At 44.0% G+C, this 21,926-nt stretch overlaps 1 protein-coding gene across 2 annotated transcripts in view; it reads right to left on the bottom strand.

The window, feature by feature from the left end:
* The window catches only part of DCDC2C (doublecortin domain containing 2C), a 133,755-nt gene that overhangs the window by 1,139 nt on the left and 110,690 nt on the right, over positions 1-21,926 (bottom strand). The window lies entirely within an intron of this gene.

Here is a 21,926-nt window from a genome sequence, read left to right as displayed (position 1 = left end):
GAGAAGGGAGGAGGGGAGGGAGGATGGAGAGGAGAGAAGAAGAGGGAAGAAGAGGAGGACAAGGAGGGGAAGAAAGAAGAAGGAAGAAGGAGGAGGAGGAAGAAGAGGAGGAGGAGGGAGGGAGGAAGGAAGGAAGGAGGGAGGGAAAGAAAAACATGAGTTCCAGTCCTGTCCCTGCTCCCTCCAAGCTACAAGTCTCATGTGACTTCAGGCCAGCCACCCAACCCCTACGGGTACTTCACAGTACAATGTCTGTTGGAATTCTGTGATCTCTAAATGTGTTTCCAGCTCTAACAAACAACGAATCTGCTATCATTCTCATTTTACAGAAGACAGCTAATGTTCACGGAGGAAAAGTAAATTGTTCAAGACCCTGCGGTCAACAAATGGTAGAGCCAGGGCCGGGCTCTCTTAGCCCTAATCCATTCCTTCCACAGCAGCTTGCTGGTCTAAACCACAAGCACTAGGGCAGCTGGAAAAGAAGTCACCAACAAAAGCAATTAGAAATGCAGTTTCAAAGTTCTTTTTCTAGCACTAAAACATATACTTAGAATGAAACCAAATCAAAGTAGATGTGCTGTCTAGCAGAAACGTATTAACTAAAAAATGCTCGGGATGAGATGGTGATGGTTCCTATTGGATTACAAATTTCCCCCTTAAAGTGTTACAAATGCTCTAGTCAAGTCTAAGAACAAATCAAGAAGCCCAAATATGGTGAATAATAACTTTTCTTTCTCCTTCCATGTGCAACACTGTATCTACCACTAATTGGCAGATGGTGTGAAAGTGGTCTGATCTTTAAGAGGACTCGGACCATCCCAGAATCCCTGTTGCCATCTTTGTGGTAGCCAGCAAGAAGCTCAGCCAACCTGGAGTCAAGTGCAGGCCTCATCTCAGTAGGGACTCGGCCTGTCTTCTCTCACTTGGTAACAGAAACAAAAAGACAACCACCCGAATGGAGTAACTGGAGTCGCCAACATTTCTTAGTCCTTTTGTGTGTCCAGTACCGTTCTGCTTACGGTAAGTAATTTTCCCAACAGCCTATGAGTTAGTTATTATTATTAGCTCTAAACTGAGACACAGACCTTGTGCACACCCTTAATGAGGAGAGAAGCCAAATCTGTATACCGACTTAAGAGTCCATTCTCTTAGCCACCAAAAATGTACATAGGATGCTACTGTCCATTTAGGACGTATATGGCATATATATATACACACACACACACACACACACACACACACACACACACACACCTGTATCGGCAAATACATGTACATAGATGTATATGTTGTGTGTAGATAAAAATAGATACGTTTAATTATTATAATATGCCTTAATTCACTTTTGAAAAGGAGAACACGTTAGAGGTAACTATGTAAACATGTGCTGTTCGCAAGGTGGCTAAGTCACTCTGGAATGCCAAGTATGGGTTGACAGTGTAAGAAGGGAAGGTCGGCCCCAGCGGGCAATGATTCACCCAGTCTTGCTAACAACCCTCTTCCCTCCCAGACTTGCACAGTTAGGGAATAGAGGAAGGAATTCCACATGAATTTCGGCTTACAACATGTGTTTAAGAACTTAAAGTCTTGCCACCAAAATAGGAAATTCACGGTTTTAATATTCCACCAGCATATCTCTTTAGCATAATGTGAAAAAATGTCCACTTTTATTTTCATTTGTCTTGTGATCCTTTCTAGTTTTTGACTGTTTTCTTCACAACATGGTTGGCATTTTGTTCTCATGGCATTTGTTGTTTTATTTGTTACCCCTGAATCATGTGTTTCTGAGACGGTCGTGCCAGGCATGGCTATGTGGGCAACTCCGGCATCTCAGATGGCTGCTCTTGGCATCACTGTCCTGAGGATGGCTGCGTGGGCAACTCTGGCGTCTCAGATGTCTGCTCTCGGGATGACGGACCTGAGAATGGTTGTGTGGGTAACGCCGGCACCTCAGGTGGCTGCTCTTGGGATGACTGTCCTGAGAATAGCTGTGTGGGGGACTCTGGCATCTCAGGTGTCTGCTCTCAGTGTGGCTGTCCCAGGCATGGCTGCTCGGAGGACTCTTGTTCCTCAGGTGTTTGTTCTTCTTGTCTTGGTGATGATTTTTCTTGTGATTGTCTCATCGGTGGTTCTCTGTGGGCTTCTATTTCTACTGGGGTTTCTAGGAGTACAGGTGTATTTTTTTCCTCTAGAAGGTCAAATGGTTCTTTTTCTTGCTTTTAGTAAACAAAACAAAATCACCAATAAACATAGTAGCCATCTAAACCAACTGAAACAAACCATAAAAAGACAAACATCGCTGCTATATCATTGACTTAGTAGTGACAGTGATAATACTAACAAAAATACTTTTCACATAGGGTGTTACATGTGCAATGTGTTTTTGCATGCATTATCTCAAATAAGCATAAAATATGATGGGATACCATCAGAGAAGCTATAATCAAAGATGTGTTACCAAATGCTGATTACACAGACACAATCCATTAGTCATTTAAAAATTGAAAAGACACAGGGAAGATACTTGCTTTTTCTGAGTAAGTGAAACAGAAAAGGCATTTTTAGTAAAATGAAAAAGAAAGAAATCAGAGTGCAGGAGAATCTAGAGGCCATGTTCTTCAGAGTAGACCCCAACACATGAGAACCAACCTTTGGAGCTCAGGAAGAACACCCCACAGCAATCAACCTTTCACCGGCCAAACTACATTTCCCAGTGCTAACACTACCTTTCCTACGGGGATGAATGCCATTTGGCAGAAGATATTAAAAAGATGCTCCTGAAAACTAAAAACAACAGCCTTTGAAATAACACTTGAAAAGATGTCTTCAGTGAGAAGCCTTGCAGAACCTGAGAGGGATCAGGTCGCTCAGCTGACATGGAGATCTTGGCACGTTCACACACTTCCTTCCCCAAAACCTGCTCATCCCCTTGTTTTCAGAAGCAATGCGCAGACCCAAACCAGAAATCTCTACTCCAATTTCATTTGTGCCCCCCGTATCCACTTTGTGGCCCAGTGCGGTCAATTTTGTCTACTCCCAGGAATCTGTCACTTCTTGTCTGGGTCCCTGGGTCCCACCCCTGCCTGGGTCCAGGCCTTCACACCCAAAAGAGAGAATACAATGCACACACATAATACTCTCATCCCTCTCCCTTCTTCCCCTGCTATCACAGCCCCTTCTTAGAAACATAAATTTGATCACATCATCTCCCTGCTTTAGTATTACCTACAGGATGAAGACCATAATCCTTACATTGACAGACGGGGGCATGGCGACCATGACCAGGTGACCACCAGAGACGTAGAGCTGCCCGAGACTGTGTTACCAGACAGTGCACAGCCAAACGGGCCCAGACGACTAGTTCAGACCAAAGGGATGTGAGACGGGATGTGTCCCTTCTGGGCTGAGATGGCTGGGTATCTAATGTGGCTTCCTATGTCTTTCCTTCTCCTCCTGTAGCAGACTCAGAGATCGTGTGTTGAAGACAGCAGCATGACAAAATCAAGGATCCCTGAGTCACCGTGTGGAGGAGAGCCACCCAGGAAAGCCTCCAATCCACAGAAGGCTGCTGTGATCAAGAAATAGGGATTTATTGTCTAAAGCCACTGAGAGTTGGAATTGATTTTTTTTTTTTTTAACTACAAATTAGCCTTGTCTTTTCTCACTGATGGACCTTAAAAGCTGAACCTTGTCTGTATCTCCATCTTCCTCACATACCATTCCTTCCTCAGGCACATTCACTTTTTGCTCCAACTGCCCCAAACTAGTTGCACTCCCCCAATGCACCCTCACTCTTCCATGCACTTGACTAAGCTGAACCCTCTGCCCACCACCCGCTTCCTCACCCTGTCAAGCTGGCAAATTCCTACAAGCCCTTCCCAATTCATTTTCGCAATCCTCTCCTTTATAACACATTCTATAAATCCCTGCAGCCTCCCTCCCAGGCCCAGACAGTCAATCGCTCTCTCTGTGGTATATTTCCAGGGTACCCAGTATACACCTCTCTTTTAACACTTATCTCTCTTATTAGATTTTCTTGTCTATAAATCTGTGCCCCAACCCCAATACAAATGAGCTTCTTGAGAAAAACAAAACTGAGTCTCATTCTAGTGGATTTCCTCCACATTCCGGATAGCACTTGGCCCAAGGTCAGCAGTTCCATACTGTCTATTTTTAAAAAATGATTCATGGCACGTGAGTCCTGCTGCCTCCGTCCACTTTCAGATTCATCTTGAACAAGGCACCTTCCCTTCTGTGTTTCAGTTAATTCTCTCTTAGAAAATAGGGATAAAAATATGGATCTTTAGGAACTGTAGGATTAAGATGACTTGACAATGAAAGCACACTGTGAATGGAAAAAATGGACACATCCATGATATGATACTCTTCATCACATAAAAGCTTAAACAGAAAAAAAAGGGGGGGTTATAGAAGAAAATACAAAGACTGTCGCACAGTGATGTATGACTATGTGCCAAGCAAAAGGCAGGGGCTGAGTGCTCTGAGGGCGAAGCGACCCTCTGCTAATCCCACAGGAAGACCTGCCCGGCCGCTCACGCCTCGCGCCAGCATAGCACCCTCCCACACCTGGGCATGATTCTCCGCGTCAAGTCTGTCTCCCTGACTAGAGGGCAGGGATTGCGTTTACTCATCTTTGTTTCTGAAGTGCCCAGCTCAGCCTGGCACTTCTGAAAGAAACTCAGAAAACGTTTGATAAATAAAAGAATAAAAAATAAATAGTGAATGAACCAGGAGTCTGCTAGTCCCGCACATAAAGCATTCCCAAAAACACATAAAATTAAAATGTGCAGAATTAAAAATAGATTTAAGATACTAAAATGTATGTATATGAATATTAATATTGTGTAATATAAAATGATATAAAATATTAATATAAAATAATATTTGTGCTGTGTTACTACAGAGTAAAATACATTTTCAAAAACTTCTGCGTTCACCTTGCCTTTTAAATCCAATCATCTACGAGACATTCCTGGCAGTGCGTCTGTGTGCTCTGTCGGTTTTCTTTCAGAACTCAGCCTGCTACCCAACAGGCACCTGAGTGTGGCTGAAAACGTCTCCCCTAAGGATACTCGTGTGTGTCTAAAGCCTCCCGTCTGAAACTTGTACTTCTTATCACAAGTTTCAGGAGCTTTTCTTTACAAAATATTGTAAGAATAAATGCAGTGAAAGATGAAAATAATTGAACGATGGAAAATCTGCCAAAACCACATTGTCGACTGACAGATTGTACCACACTACAGTACACCAAAATCTTCGGTTGTCAGCTGACCCGGAACCTGCCATATGCAAGACGGTTTGAGGGCTCCATGCATAGTCATGAGAGCGTGGTTTACTCAAAGCCCACATGAGCACATGGGGAAGGCTGCCTGTCAGTGGGAAGCTTGGCGACACCCCCCACGAGGCAGTGAATCACGGGGCCTCGCTGCGGACACTTTCACCTCGAAACTCACAGAGCAGCCACCTGCACCATGCCCTACGTCACACAGAAGTGTCTGTGAGTGAGCATGTGTCATAGGTTCTCTTACCAGGAAACAGAACCACTTTTTTACTCATGCTGAGGTTCTTGAGAGATACTGGAAACAAATAAACAAACAGAACTCCAGACGTTAGTAAGCTGACCAAAAAGTGTAAAACCATGGTATTTTAATGTAAGATCTATGGATACAAGAATTACTGGAAAGTAACCAATGTGACTAGTTTAGAAAGCATTTAGGGCCGATTTCAGTCAAAAATATAACTATGCTTTTATTATGCAGAAAGCCATGCCAACATTATGCAAATTGTACCTTCTGAAATTACAGGGCACTGGCAGAATTTTGATCTTATTTTTTTTCCCCCAACCCCCGCCAAAAAGCATATTTTACTTGAATTAGGTTTTCTTTCCCTTCTTCCTCATAGGATTTCACAGCGGACAGCCAGCCGCACGCGGTGGCATTTCCTCTGCTCTGTATGAGATTCAGGAGGTGACAGCATCTTTCCGGGTGACCAGTAAAATGCAGGCGCTGGGTGTTCTCTGCCAACAACCAGCAAATGTAAACCGGCTCGGCTTACACAGCAGCTCTTTGTAGCTTTGTAAAAGCTCAATAGTAAATAGCAATAAAGGTAGAATCCTCACTCTAAAATGAAAAATACCAAAACTACAAAAGTACACTTACACCAACACTCGCAAGACAAAACGCACAAACACACAAAGTATCATATAAATAAATGCAATAAAACTTTTCCACAGATCTGCCCCATCGAACGTCTTCTCCGACAGTTCTGCTTTGATTTCAGGTACTGTGAAGTCCATAGGCTTCTCTGCCAATTCAGCAACTTAGCAGGAAAAAATTGTTCTAGTCTAGGTATATGCCCCTAAGCGTATCTGTGTGTCAGAGTTTCTATCGGCATAATTAACACAGAAATCTTTTGCTAATAAGCACTTCAGTTCAACTGAACTGAGTAGCCAAATAATGAGACTGAGGCTGTTCTGCAGCCCTGACATTTTGACGAGTGAGATGAAAAAGACATGTGGGAGCAGATGCGGGAGCTGACAGCCGGGGAAGGAGGAATTCGAGAAGCCGTCAGAAGGGCTGGTTGGAGAGATTAAACTGCCAACAGCAGCAGCTGGGGAAATCTGAAAATTGGAGCAGAGGGAAAAACGAAGAGGAACGAAGAGTTTCAAGAGCTGGTTTTGATTACAATCGTGTGAGGTCAGAGGCCACCAAGGATCAGACTTACGATAACAGCTGGATGAGGTCAGCAAAACCACTGCCTTTCTTCACAAAGAATTTCCTCAACTGTACGTTTTAAAGGATTATGTGATTTGAACATTATGTAAGTACCGTATTCAATACTCGGTTTAAAACCTAGTTTTATTTTCACTTATTTTTGTGGCTGCCAGAAGCCCCAGCAGCTGCTAGTTATGAATTAAGATGTCAGGCTCAAATTTGTGAAAATAAATCCAATGTTTTGGTTGAAGGTATAATTAGTTTGTGAAGAGTTAGAAAGCCGGAGTTAGATAGCATTTATTTTCTGTATTTGGTAACTATTACCTAGGCAACTGATTTCTCTGCGGGCTAGAATGTTTTTAAATAAACCAGCAAAGACCTTAGCAAGTCCTTACAGGGGATTGCAAGTTACACCAAAAAGTAGTTTGAATTCACAAAATCTCTGATGGTGGCTTGAAGGCTTTCCTGTCCCTCTGTGGCCCTAGATTAACAGGTTAACCTAATAATCTCTCCCGCAACCACTATAGTTCCTTTACTCTTAAAATATAAAAATATTTTTATTTTCTGTATTCAAACATGCTCATCATAGAAAATCTGAAAAAACAGAGCAAAGCCAAAAAACGGAAATAAATATAAATCATAAACTCACCATTTGATATAAGTTGTAACCTAAATTAGTCTAGCAATAGGGAATAAGAACTTAGCTCTAATTCTGTAGCCTTGGAACAAACTTCTAGATGTGGATAGCTGGTTCAAAAGGCGTACGTGTTTTTCAGACTTCTAAGACATACTTCAGAGTCTGACTCTCCTGAGGATACAGCCCCACAGCACCCTCTCAAATGATGCCTTTCTCTTCCACACACTTGAACCACCGGCCACGGAAGTGGGTAAGGGCCCTTCTTGTACCCACCACTGTCTCCAGATCTTTACCCCATCCTCCACCCTAAAACCCTTCAGCCTCTTTGAAGTTCCTGCCGTCAGACTCTACCATCCATCCCCTTTTCTTCTGAGTAGTTGTCTATGAGCTCCAGGCCACATCTCTTACTCTTAGCCTTTATCAGTCTTTGGTGTTTGGTGTGTGTGTGTCTCTCTCTCTACCATGATCCTTGGGGACCACAACAGTTACTCAATACAAACCTTCCAATTGTGGTTTCTCAGTGCCTTGGCCTCATCACATCTGATGATCCTGCTCCTTACCACAGACCACACCCTAGACCCTGTGATTACCAGGAATTCTGACCCACGTCATTCCACCCTCCCATCTTTACAGCCCTCTCCCTCTAATGACCCACTCCAATTCTCCTACCTCATCAGCACCTCTGTGCCACCGGCCCTGCCGCCATTTCACCCTCCCACCCCTAACTTGTCCACATCCTCCTTTACCAACTCTGGAGCCACTGCCTGCCCCTGGACTCACACCTTCCACTCGCGATCACCACCTTCAAGGGCTCCTTAGTGCCACAACACAACCCCAGGTCATTTCTCCAGTTCTTTCAGTAGCTCAATCTTCCAAGTAACCATTTCTTGCTTCCTTTTTCTTCAAAGCTCCACTTCCCCCCTCCACATTCATAGTTCACGGCCCTGCCTCTGTGTATGAAAATAAGAGCACTCAGAAAAAACATCCACAGGCCCTACTCCACACTTCCTCGCCTCCCGGGATCTGTGTCCGCATCCTCTGCCCTCTCCTGTACTAGTCCGGAGGGGATGTCCTGTTCCTGCATAGGACCAACCCTCCCACTGCGCGCGGACTCCACACTGCTGGTCAACTGAGGAAGGTCCACCTGGCAGTTATCGCCTCTCTTAATACTGCATCCTCAGTTTCTTGCCCTTTAGATGACAACGGACATGCTGTAATAGTTATGACTCCTCAAAAAGAACCCAGCCTTGACCATGTCCCCTCCTAAAAGAGAACCCAGCCTTCTCCATGCCCCCCCCCAGAAAGAACCCAGCCTTGACCATGTCCCCTCCTAAAAGAACCCAGCCTTCACCATGGGCCCCCCTCTGCCAGAAAGAACCCGGCTTTCGCTATGCCCCGCACCCCCCCACCACCAGAAAGAACCCGGCCTTCATCATGGGCCCCCCTCCTAAAAGAACCCAGCCTTCACCATGTTCCCCTATAGCCACTGCCCCAGTGTGTGCTCCTCGATGGCCAAGTCCCCGCCAAGTGTCCCCTGTGCCTGGTGTCTCCATTCTCACTACTTCCATTCTTTGGACCAGTTCCTATCAGGCTCATGCTCATCTTTCTACAGGAACCATCTGTTGTTAGGCTATGAACGACTTCCATTTTGCCTAATACAAGCCAGTTCTCAGCTTTCACCTTGCTTGATCAGCAAACTTCAACTCCATTGAGTGACTTCTCTGACTGCTCTAATGCCACTCCTTGGCAGATTTGGCAAAACTCAGAATACCGTTTTCAGCTGAAAAGGCCCTTAAGAGACTGGCCAGTGTACTTGTGTTCCTCCTGTGCTCCACGGTGCCCTCACGTTCTGCAGAGGTGTCTCAGGGGTCCAGCAGGAGGACTCCAAAGAGACGCAAAGGAAGGCTGAAGGATTCCAACCAAACAATTCCTTTTTTCTCTGCTCTGTAGATTGCAGGTCCTTAATTATATTCCACTTGGGGGAAGAGGAGTTCTGGTGCTTCTTTTAATGTTTTATTTTGAAATAATTTTAGATTTATGATAGTACAGTATTTTAAGATAGTTGCAAAGATAGTACAGAGAAAACTAGTGTACTCTTTACACAGCTTCCCCTGATGCTAACACCTTACAAAATCATGGTACTTTATCAAAACCAAAATTAACATTTGTGCAATACTATTTAACTGTTAATACTATTTAACAGACTTTATTTGGATTTCCCCCAAACTATGATCCAGTCCAGGACAGCATGCTGCATTTGGTTACCATGTCTCCTAGTTACCTTCAAACTGTGACAGCTTCTCAGTCTTCCCTTATTTTTCATGGCCTTGATATTTTCAAGGAGTATCAGTTGGGTATTTTGTAGAATGTCCCTCAATTTGGGTAGAGCTGATATGGTGTCATAAACAGATTGGAATGATGGCTGGAGGGGGACAGTTCCACAGAGATAAAGTGTCCTGCATCATACCAAGAGTTACATTACATCTACATTAATTCATCACTGGTGATGAATTAATATAAAAAAGAGACTCAACGAAGGCTTCAAATCAATGACCTGCACAGTTTCACTGTGTATTAATATTAGTGGGACGAAAACCTCTGATGGTTTCAGACATCCAGTTCACTATTACTTCTTTTCACCAACTAAAAACTCAAATATTCAAAAAGGATTAAATGTAGGGACAGATAAGGAACATAAATGACACAGGGAACTAGAGATTTCCATGGGAAGTGAGAGCCATGCTCCCGCCTGAACGCTTCCTCCAGGACGTCACCTGATGTCATTTATTTCACACAAATGCCCTGATTTTCCCTCTCTCTGACTTTCTAATTTATTGCTTGGCGTTTATGTTTGTAGTCTTCTTTTAAAGGATTTCCATGTTCTTTTATCTCTATTTTTATTGCAAACCACCTCAAATCTCCTTGGCAATAAATAAAAGTTGCTTTAATAATTCAAAAAAAGAGAAAGAGACCCAAGAATGCCCCGAGTGGGCTTGGCTGTCCTCTTCACAATCCTTAAAAGTAAAGGAACGCTCCGCATTTCTGAGAAAGATTTTATAAATTCAACCCAAATCATGCCTGTGTGAGCCTTAGAGTGGCTGGTGTCACAGATCGATTACATGGCAAGTGGAGAAGCACTTCCATTGCCTCTGGGAAGGCAAACTCATGAATTTATGGGAATAATGGAAGCTTTGGAGCAAGACAAATCTGGATTTAAAACCTACTGTCTAGTTATGTGGCCATGGGAAAGTAATCTACCTCTCTGAGTCTCTCTTAGTTCAAATTTAGAAAACTAATACCTACCATTTCAACAGCAATCCTCACATGAGGATAAAAAGAAAGAACATAAATATGATGCTCAGCACCGTTCCCAGCACATCATGTGTGATGCTCCCTCCCTTCCTCAGCCATCCTCACTCCATCCGACTTGATGGACATTTGATGATCCCCAGGCCAGACTCTTTTCATTCTGCCCAAGTTACTCACCAATTTATAGATTGTTCCCTCCCCCGTCTCTGCCAACTAGTCACTTGCTTAATAGCCTTTGACATGTTGACAGAGCACTGGGATGGGAATCTTAAATACTAGGTTTAGTTACAGATCTTCATGGAAAACTGAGTGAGCTCACAATGATGTCAACCTCAGTTCCTTCATGTGCAATGCAAGTGACCTCCCAGGTGATCTCTGCATTTCCTCCCACAGACCCCGAGCAGGCAAAGACACTAAAGATCACCTCCCAGGTGATCTCTGCATTTCCTCCCACAGACCCTGAGCAGGCAAAGACACTGAAGATATGTGGAGCAGAAAGATGTCTGGAGGAAGTCCCCGCTAAGCATTTACAGTCTGAAAAGGCACATACCTTATGATTCCAACTCTATGACATTGTGGAACCGGCAAAACCACGGAGATAGTAAAGAGAACCATTGTGAAGCGATTACAACAGGTTTGGAGGGGATAGGGGAGTGGATTGGGGGACACAGGATTTTTAGGAGAGTGAAGCTACTCTGCACGACACTATAATGGGGAATGCATGTCATTTACACTTGTCCAAACTTGTAGAATGCGGAACACCAAGAGGGAGCCCTAATGTGAACTGCGGACTTGGGTGATGATGATGTGAGGGGTCAGTGTTGGTTCATCAGTTGTAACAAATGTACCACTCTGGTAGGAGATGCTGACAGCAGAGGCAGCTTGGGCCAGGGACTGGGGTGGGGGATGCGGGGGGGGGGGGGGGGGGGGGACTAAACAGGAAATCTCTGTACTTTTTACTCAATTTTGCTATAGAACTAAAACTGCTCTGAAACATAAAGGCTATTTTAAAAACAAATAGAAAATAAAGAGAGATCAGATTCTTTCAAACATTCTGTACTCAAAATCAGTGTTGTCACATAGGGGCAAACCCTGAAAAGACAGAGAAGACTGCTACATATCTCCACTCCTTAAAGCTAACGGACTACAGCTAAGCAATGATGCCTTATGATAGGAACGGGCTTCTGAACAGCTAACCCCAGCTCTCTTCTGCAACTGACTATGTTTCTTTTTATTAAAGACTTCAATATACATTTCATTTATTTTCATTAGTCCTGATGATAAAGAAGTATTTAAGTAAGCTAGACCTCCTACATGGCTGGACAAGCTTTATGTTCATCTTTTGGCTGTAGTAACATTTCTCAATTGAGCCGATAATCAGTATATAGTCTCAATTTGGGGTACACTTCCAAAGGACATTATGGTAGATGCTTATAAAATGAGGCTTAAAGGTGAGCTAATATTTTGAAAGACAAGCTCTGAGTCCTGAAAGGCTGACACAATGGCAATGGAAATGGTATATGGCACACAGCACACAAAACATATAGGACAAAATGTGTCGGAAGCAAATGAAAGACCTTCTACTTGTGTCCAAAACCTTAATTTATGTGATTACAAGATACAGAAGCTATGTTTAGCACATATAAGACTCAGTGGCTATGGTAGGCAGAATAATGGCCCCCAAAGATGACGACATCCTAAGCCCAGAACCTGTGACTATGTTAGGGTGCATGGCAAAGGGGAATCACGTTGCAGTGAAATTAAGGTTGCTAATAAAGAGGGAGAGTATACTGGATCGTCCAGAGTGCCCAACATAATCACAAGGGTCCTTAAAAGTGGATGAGGAAGATAGAAGAGCCAGAGGGCAACATGACGGCAGAAGAATGCTCAGAGGGATGCAAGGTTGGTTGCTGCCTTTGAAGACAGAGGAAGGGCCTGCAAGCCAAAGGATGCGGAGGGCCTCCAGGGGCTGGAAAAAGCAAAGAAACAGATTCTCCCCAGAGCCTCCAGAAAGGAATGCAGCCCAGCCAGCAGCTTGGTTTTAGCCCAATGAGACCCATGTTGAATTTCTTACCTACAGAACTGTAAATCATAACCTTGTGGTGTTTTAAGCCACTAAATCCATGGTAATTTGCCACAGTAGGCATTGGAAATTAATAAAAGCACTCCTGCCATCTCCAGTGTCCTCTGGAGAAGTGCAGTGTAGGGAGGTATACAGTAGACACTGGGGGCGAGAAACCGCATGGCGCCCTCTCACCTTGAGCCCTGCACTCAGTGCTGAGGCCACACCATCAGAGGCATTTAAATAAATGTGAAGAAAATGACTACATATCAGGTCATATGCCTAATATTGGAGGGACTCGGGTGTTCGACTTGGTTTGGAGAAGAGAAGACTCAAGCAGAACATAAAAGCTCTCTTCAAATACAAGATAGGTCTGCCCTAATGGAAACGAAGCTTTGATAGGAAGGCTGGCAGAGCAGCCAGCTTCACTGTGTATGGCCTCGAGCAGCTTTAGTTCTATGTTATCAAGAATCTCACAGCACCCAACACTCTCCTGCAAACACAAAAGTTGCTTCGAGGAAGAATGAAGCAGCTGGACCACGCCATCCGAAGAGAAAGTGCAAAGGAGATGGGTAGATTGGTTACGGGATCTTGATGGTTCTTTCTTAGTCTGAATTTCGATCAGGTGATAAGCTATTTATTCTTCCTTTATTCACACTGACAAAAACATATTGGAGTCTACCTTTGAATGGAATGAAAACTTGTGCTATAGGTGATTTTTCCTATAAAATTTGCTGGGAAATTCAACACAAAAGGTGAAAACAGACAAGAATACTTTCTTAAGCCATTTAATGTTGGCAGATGTTTCGGTTTCGATATTGTTTGGCATACAGTAACCATCCAGCGTCAAAGAGAGGCACAATCAAAATCAGGTGTGCAGAGGGGACTGGAAATTACAAGTAGAAAGAGTCCCTTGCCATGCCAGGAGACACTGGTTCCTGCACACGACACAGTAGAACCGACATAGGGAACTCGGGGAGAGTCCGGAAGAGGAAAGTGAAGAATGCAGGGCTACCTTCCATTTGTGCATGGTTTTCATTTTCAGCCTTTAGATACCTTTTCTCATTCAACATCACAACAGTGCCTATTGTAGATGAGGAAACAACATTCAGAGAGGTGGAGTGCTTTGCCTTAGACATCACCAACGTCAAGCAGGAAGGGCTGGTGTTTGATCCCAGGACTCTGACTTCTACATGTTCCACCAGACACACACAGCTGAATTCAATTAGGAAAGTTCGTTTGGGTGCTGGGTTCCTCTGATCAACATTTTGCTTCTCCTCTTTCCATTTTCAAGCATTTTTAGATGATTTTTTAAACACAATCATGTGCAGCATGTTTCCATCAACAACAGGCCACATGTACAATGGTGGTTCCTTAAAATTATAATACCATATTTGATTGTACCTTTTCTATGATTAAATATGTTTAGACACACAAATACTCACCATTGTGTTACAGTTGCTTACGGTATTCAGGATGGTCACTTACTGTACAGGTTTGCAATCTAGGCAGTGGGCTACACCACATAGCCTAGGTGTGCAGTAGGCTATGCCATCGAGGTTTGTGCAAGTCACTCTCTGATGTTTGCACAAGAATAGAATCATCTAAAAATGCATTTCTCAGAACACATCCCATCATTGAGCAAAGGACAACTATAAGTACATGTTAAAATCCTCTTGGCAATTTTAATGCATCCAATGACAGCTTCCTCAAGGATCATTGGAAGAGGGCTGTCTACAAATAGGATAAAACTACCCCATATTTTTATGGCTACCAGGAAGGCAAAGGAAATCTTCCTTCTCTGTGCAGTCATATGTCCAAAGCACACGATCTTTGATCACTACTGAGGAAAGTCGCCAAGTAAACCCTACTTGGAATTGCTCAGAAACAATTTTACAAAACTCAAAAGATCATTTCATCAGGCTAAAATTATCTACCCCAAGAGACTGAAGAAAGGCTGCATTTAAATCAAATGCCATACAGGAGTGAGTGAGTTCTGCCAACAAAAAGTAAATAGAAATTTGAGATTCTCAGAAAAGAGTTACATTTAGTAGTAAGCAAAGTATCTGAGGCAAAGAAAAATGTAGTGAACATTCTTCTAGAATTGTTTGGATCTTGTTCTGTCTAAAGGCAAACAGTCTGGATTCAGAGCTCAAAAAACCACCCTCGTGAGTCAAGGTCAGTCCCACCACACAGCCCAAATGGACCACCAAGCCTCTGGCCCCATGGTTCCCCTTTAACCTGCCCAGTCACATAGGGTGGGGTCGGGGCTACGGGGTGCAGCTTTCTGCTCATGCCCAACAGGCTCAAGAAGAAAAGAGGAAGGGCTGAACCTGTGTGGAGTTCACAAATTTCCCAAGAGCTGGAACCAAGAAGGAGCATCTAATTCCTTGGCCTCATCTTACCCGTGAGGACATGGGGCCTCTGCAGTGGGGGCCTGAGTGGAAACAGACCCTCGACAGCAGGTCCAGGGCTACTGCCAGGTCTCGTGGATGCAGGCCCAGTGCTTGCTCTCCTCTGCACCACACTGCAGTCCTAGGCATCATTTTATACCTAAGCAAAAGATCACAGAACATCACTAATGGATGAACCAAAAAAAAAAAAAAAAAACCTCCAATAAAAGCACTCATTATTTCCAGGATCACAAGAAATACCAAGTGGCTAAGTTCTCACCTACCAAATATTTGGGAAACTGCAGATGCATTTAGGTAAGCTGATGGGTATGTAAGCATTCTCAGCCCAAACATCAGGGCCTGAACCACCAAGCAAACATTAACCATTTGGTTTTCTGACAGCTCTCCTTATCCTTGGGTAAAATAAGATGTATATTCAGTGAAATAATTTTCTGCGTGGCCAACATCCTGATCTACAGCCCAAGGCTGCCCTCCCTGCCTATATGGCACTAACATTCAGATGCTCTGACGACTTCTTCAGAGGGCGGCCACTTCCGTTCCACAACAGAAGCTAAGACTTGGAGCAGCAAGCTTCAGAAGCTGACACTGACTTAATTTCACACTATGTGTCAATAACTGATAACAGCCATCAAAAGCAGAGGTTTTATCCACCGGCCACCTAACAGGAAGAGGAAAAGGAGGGACGAAAGGATTCGGTAAGGAGTGACAGAGACCGAAGGCCCTGAAACCCAGAGATTTTCGACTCTGCTTAGAGTGGTTTTAACAAAAATCATAAAAACAGCAGGGAAAATGAACAGAAGCCTGGTTCAGGGGAGTAAATCTCTGTAGCTTTACCCAAAGATATAAAAAGAGAATTAAAAAATAAACCATTATGATTAATTTTGCTTGGAGCAGGCTTTTATCACAAGTCAAAAGAGGCTGTCAAAATAGACAGGAAAAGATTATAGGAACTGCACAGCACGGCCAGGATGTCCTTCTGAACTGGGAACATGTGATCAAAAAGGCAGGTCGGGCATGCAACTGTGTGCTCCACTCTCCACGAGGGCCCGCCCTGCCTGCTAAACGCTGTCACCAACTGCCAGTAGCGTTTTGAACAACCATCAATAACAATTCATCACAGAGTCAAGCTAATTTATGATCATAAAAAAGTTAAAAATTCATTTTTAACCATTCCTTAGTTGCCAGATTGACTAAAATCAATGCCAAAAAAAAAAAAGACACCTAATGAAGCCTTATGGAATGAGAATCCAGCCTGAAAATGCTATGCATCCAGATTCTCAGGCTCACAGCACACAAAGAAACTGAGAAGTAAGAAGCGGTTGCATTGCACATACACTGCAAAAGAAAAGGATTTCTAAAGCCAGCATCACAGGCCCTGTGCAGCGTGACCATGTGTTCCTGTGCTGGGGCCACTGGAACTGTGAACGCTTCAAAGCAAAGTAAAGCAGACTGAAAAGTGATAGGGAAAATAATTGGTATTTTTTGGTTTCTTTTGTCCCCTCTTTTGAATACCTGTCTGCTTCCTAATTCTCAAAAACAAACAAAAATAACTTCAATAAAACAGCCAAAAATGATTCCCAGTGAGCTAAAGAAAAACTTACTACTGCCTTGAATTAAAACTTCAGGGACTTAACATTGCCTTATTCTACCAGAAAAATGAAACTTGCAAACTCACAAAATATCAGAAGGCGCTGCAGTATTTCGGAAACAAGGTGTTGCAAGTGGCAAGAATTCCAGGACTTTGAAGCAGCTGATTCTACAGAATTTGGCAGGATTGATGGCCACTAACAGCCATAAGCATTCAGCAGGAAAGGTAACATTTTTTAAGTGAAGTGTGAAATGGGCTCATTCCCTCCTCCCAAATAAATCTGCCTGCTGGGCCACAATTTCTGTGGCCTCAGACAGGCTGACTAACTTCAACAGCCTTGTGCAGTGCAGCATAGTGAGAAACGGCTTGGAGACCTTGAAGGCTGTAATTGAACTATGATGCTGTTGGGTAGAGCCCAAAAGGTTGCTGGGCACTTGGAAACAAACTAGTGAGCTTATAAAATAACTCACAGTCACCTTCCCAGGCTGCCCAGTGCTGACATGATGAGGAACCCACAGGCAAGCCCACAGAGAGCGCAGCCCCGGGTGAGTGGCACCCGCCCCGCACCCAGCACACCACTTTCCTGGCCACAGAGTATAGGTGGGAAGAGGAGGCAATCTGCTTCAATTTCTGCTGTTTCTATTGTCACCTTTGTCACCAAGCACAAGACAGGTAATCACTCTGTTGAGAATAACCATCTGGCAAGGTTGTTACCGTGAAAATAAAAATCAAAAGGAAATGTCTACAAAGGCAGTTTATAATCTACACATATTTTTAAATTATTACGGCAGATGGTTCCATGTATGTTTTATAAACTTAAGGCTCAATGAAAGTCTGCAGACTTTCATGTGAATTTTGAAAGTCCTCAGAACTTTGACTTCAAAGGGCAGAGGAAGGGCTGAAAGGGGAAAAGAGGCAACATTTTGCCCACTGATATTTTTTTCTGGGGCAAACTGTCACTTGAAGAGCATCCTTCAGTTAAAAATCAAATAACAAAAAGAAAAGAGACCCACATTCCAAAACTGGAGGGACACTTCCGTCAGACGTACTGGTTATGCCCAGTGGGTTCTTTCTGGTCACTAGGTGGCGATCTGGGGCCCAAATGCGCTTCTGCTCCAATGTGGTGAAAATAGCACCTTTGTATTTTAATAACTGGGGGAACCCCTTTATAAACCACTTTTCTTGAAAGCGGAGAAAGCTTCTCTGATAATCTTGTTGGCTTTATCACACTGAATGATGTCTTTTCTCTTAAGTTACCAGCAAAAGGAGAAAATCAGAAGGTAAACATTCCCCAGGATTCGATGGAAAGTATATTTCCCCAACATTCAACACAAATTATTGAAAGATGTTGACTGAAGGAATATCAACAGTTATAATGAAATTCTGAAACTGAAACTCCAAATGGTATAATGTATGATGGGTCCCAAATAAGCCGGAGTTGCTTCACCTTTTTCTCCCAGTCCACAGTCCACAGAAGAGAACTGCATGGAGATCACCGCCCAGAGAGCTCTCACTCCAGCTTGGGACCTCAGAACCATGTGACCCTCTTGTGTTCCTTTCCCACCAGTCCCAGGCTGCTGCTTCCAACACACCAGTGGACCCCCACCCCCACCCCCGCTGCCTCCCCTTCCACGTGGCTTTGCCTCTTGGTGCCCAACAAGGCCCAGATGTCCTCTACTCCATACGTGGCCTTCAGGCAGCTCTGAGATGCTCTCTTCCTTTTTCAGGCTCCCCTCAGGGTTAATTTAATCTGATTTTAACCAAGTCTGAATTCTAAGAGAAGTCAGCCACTGTGATGGGCGATGGGCGATGGGCGATGGGCGATGGGCTGGGGTGTGACTTGTCTGCCTCCCTGCGAGCTAGCAGAGCTTCTCTCAACCTCTCCTTTGGTCAAGACTCCTTCTATATCTGTCTTCAAGAGGAACGACGTTCAGGTCCTCACACACAGGTCCACTTAATTGGAGGGAGAAAGAAAGGAGGGAAGGAGGGAAGCAGGGAAAGGAGTGAGGCAGGGGAGGGAGGGGAGGGAAGCAGGGAGGGAGGGTGGAGGGACAGAGGGAGGGAGGGAGGAAGGCCACAGAGATGCAATGCACATGGCATTAGATAATCCTTACTATTAGGTAATCTCATAGGACATATTATCTCATAGGATCTTAATTACCATACTTTTTTAATGGGGGCTGCAGGTGCTTTATTTGGGGGACTAAATCACATCCAAGGAGCACAAAGGTTATTGATAAAGATCTTACACACAACGCAAAGCTGTGGGATGAGCCGTTGGGCTTTCCATTCCTATCCACAGACAGAGGACCTTCAAACCTCAGAAGACGCAGCCTGTGAGCCAGTGCCAGCCGGCGCGCTTCAAGGTCAGCACCGTGGGAAATGACCTGTGACCTTGTGGGGCAGGGTGCCTCCCTCTCCATGCCTCAGTTTCCTTGTTTATAAAATATCTGATGTACGTAATTAACAAACAAATAGCTAATACCTACACAAGATTTTTATAATTTGCAAAGCACTTTCCCAAGCATTATATCAATTAATACTGTGATATACCATTTTTCTTCTCTTTATGGCTAATATGTTATGCCAGAAAGTCATATACATGAAAACTCTTTGTAAACTGCTTTTAAAACTACACTTGGAAAAAGAATTATGGTAACAAATAAACAGCCATGAAAATCTTTAAAACTTTGTAATTTCGTGATATTATTATGGGGTTTTTATGGGGTGCAAGGAGGAGGTGGTGGACGGAAAGGAAGATCTTTTCCCCACTGAGTGTTCTCTGCATATTTTAAACTATATTTCAAGAAACAAATTTAGCCTACATTATGGCAGCTGTTTACAAGAGGATCTTGCAAGTATTTTCATCCATGGCTGGGTTATTACAGAATATATAAATTTCTATTTCTTTGACATATCTTTTTTCTTTGTGGTGTGTCTTAGGGGAAGCTTTTTGTTAAAAGACACTCGTAAATTGTTTTTCTGAAACAGAAACCATCAGTGTTAGCAGATGACACTCTTTTCTCTGAACAATAAGCAAGAGTCCTCAGGACACGAAGGCTCAGCTACTGCTGGATCCTGAGGCACGGGATTTATAGCAAAGGTTAGTCCACTGAGGACGTGAATGCACTCAACAATGATTTGCCAAGACATGAGAGCCAGTGCTAGAAGGCCACCGACCTCTCCTGGCTACAGCAGTGATCAGCTTCATTCTGCCCTGGAAGTCCAGACCAAGATATATGAAGCCCCCAGGATCCCTACTGTCTAGACAAGCTCTGCTAGTCAACCTTCAGCCTCCAGCCCAGGCTGCTGAACTCAAATCAGGGCAGTGCCATGACCACACTGGAGACCAGGAGCTATAGACCCGTTTCATACTAATCCCCACGGGTCACTGCAAGCTTTCCACTGCCATCCTGTCTCCCGAAACATTTTCCATATCAAAAATGCAGCTTTAACTTGGAAAGAAAACAACTGTAATAACAAGCTCCCACCTTATCAATAAGAAAAAGCCAGATAATCTACCAAAGTATAACTCTCTTGAACCCATCAGAGAGTTCAGGTCACAAGGCAACCAATTAGCCTGAAATTTAAAGAAAGATAAATTCCTCCTAGAAGACACAGGATTCGAGCCTGGCTTCCCTAGGGCAGGGCCTAAGAGAAAGACAAGACTGCCAAAGAAAGGCATAAGAAGATTTCCACTAAGAGTTTTGGTGCATGTAGGTGATTGCAGAAGCTGTGGGTACAGGAGAGCTTGCACTCACTCCCAGGGTATTTTCTGCAGACTTCACCGATTGCTCACAAAAGAGATGAGGGGCTAGGGCAGAAGATAAGGGAGTGTCCCCCATGATGCAAGGCTGGAAAGGGGACCAGCTGGAAAGGGGGTGGAAAGTGTCCCCCATGATGCAAGGCTGGAAAGGAGATCACCACTGCAGGAAACCTCAGGGCCCTCCCTAAACCCTCCCGCTAGGGGACAAAGCTTTAGCTTCTGAGAGGAAGACAGCAAAACCAGTCACTGCCAGGGAACTGATGAAGACCCACTGTGGCTAGAGACGGGAACAGAATAAAACCCTCCACTTCTGGGAAAGGGGCAAGAAACCATTCTGGGTCCAGATTTTGACAGACCCTCTACTGCCAGAGAAGAGGCAGGACCACTGAGAAATCCCCACTTCCAAGACCCAGGTACAGAAATCCTGCCTAAACATGAGGCTGAAACAGAAAAAAAAAAAAGAGAAACCCCAGCAGGTACCAGGCATCCAGTGACAAGTATCAGACTCTACAGCTAGGGAAGGGGCAGGAGCATGGAGCAAGACTGCTATGGGGGGGGTGGGGGGGGGACAAGAGAAACCGAGAGCTGAAGGTGGGACAGGAGCAGTGAGAAAACCTGTTGAAGGAAACCAGCCCCAACCCTAAGCAGAAGGTAATGAATTTGAAGCCAGTGGTGCACTGAAGGTAGTCATAACAGCAAACCTCAACTAAACTCCTCTCTAGGCTGATTCAAGCCCCCACAAAAAGGCCTAGCAGAAAAGGAGATATGCACATTTCATGGCATACAGACTGTTTATCTCAGTCTCTGCAGCCTGCGTATCAAATCCAGCCCACCATCTGTTTTCATACATACAGGTTTATTGGGACACAGTCAAGGCTTTTCATTCAAGATTTGTCTATGTCTGCAATAAAACAGAATTGAGTAGTTGCAATAGAGTTGGTATAGCCTGTGAAGTCTAAAATACTGCCTCTCTGGCACTTTGCAGACAAGTTTGCCAATCCCTGCTATATATGGTGTCAAGCTTTTAACCAAAAGTTTTCAAACACATGAAAAAGAGAAAAAATAACTCACCACCAAATTATACAACAATCCATGGGACCAGATACAGATATGATCCACATCCTGGAACTATCAAATAGGGAATTCTAAATAACTGTAATAAATACATTTGCAACTTTAGAGCAGGAGTGAGCAAGCTACAGTCCATGGACCGAATCCAGGCTTCCGTCTGATTCTGTAAACATTTTAGTGGAACATGCTACACCCATGTGTTTACTTATTGTCTATGGCTGTTTCCTCACTACAGCAGCACAGCTGATGAGTTACAACAAAGACTACATGCCGCACAGCCTAAAATACTTACCATCTCCTTTCCTGGAAAGGTTTGCCAAATCCTGCTCTAGTGGAAAAGGTGAG

This window comes from Piliocolobus tephrosceles, chromosome 15, assembly GCF_002776525.5.
Source record: "Piliocolobus tephrosceles isolate RC106 chromosome 15, ASM277652v3, whole genome shotgun sequence".
Lineage (NCBI taxonomy): Eukaryota > Metazoa > Chordata > Mammalia > Primates > Cercopithecidae > Piliocolobus > Piliocolobus tephrosceles.
This window is presented reverse-complemented; position numbering and strand designations above follow the sequence as displayed.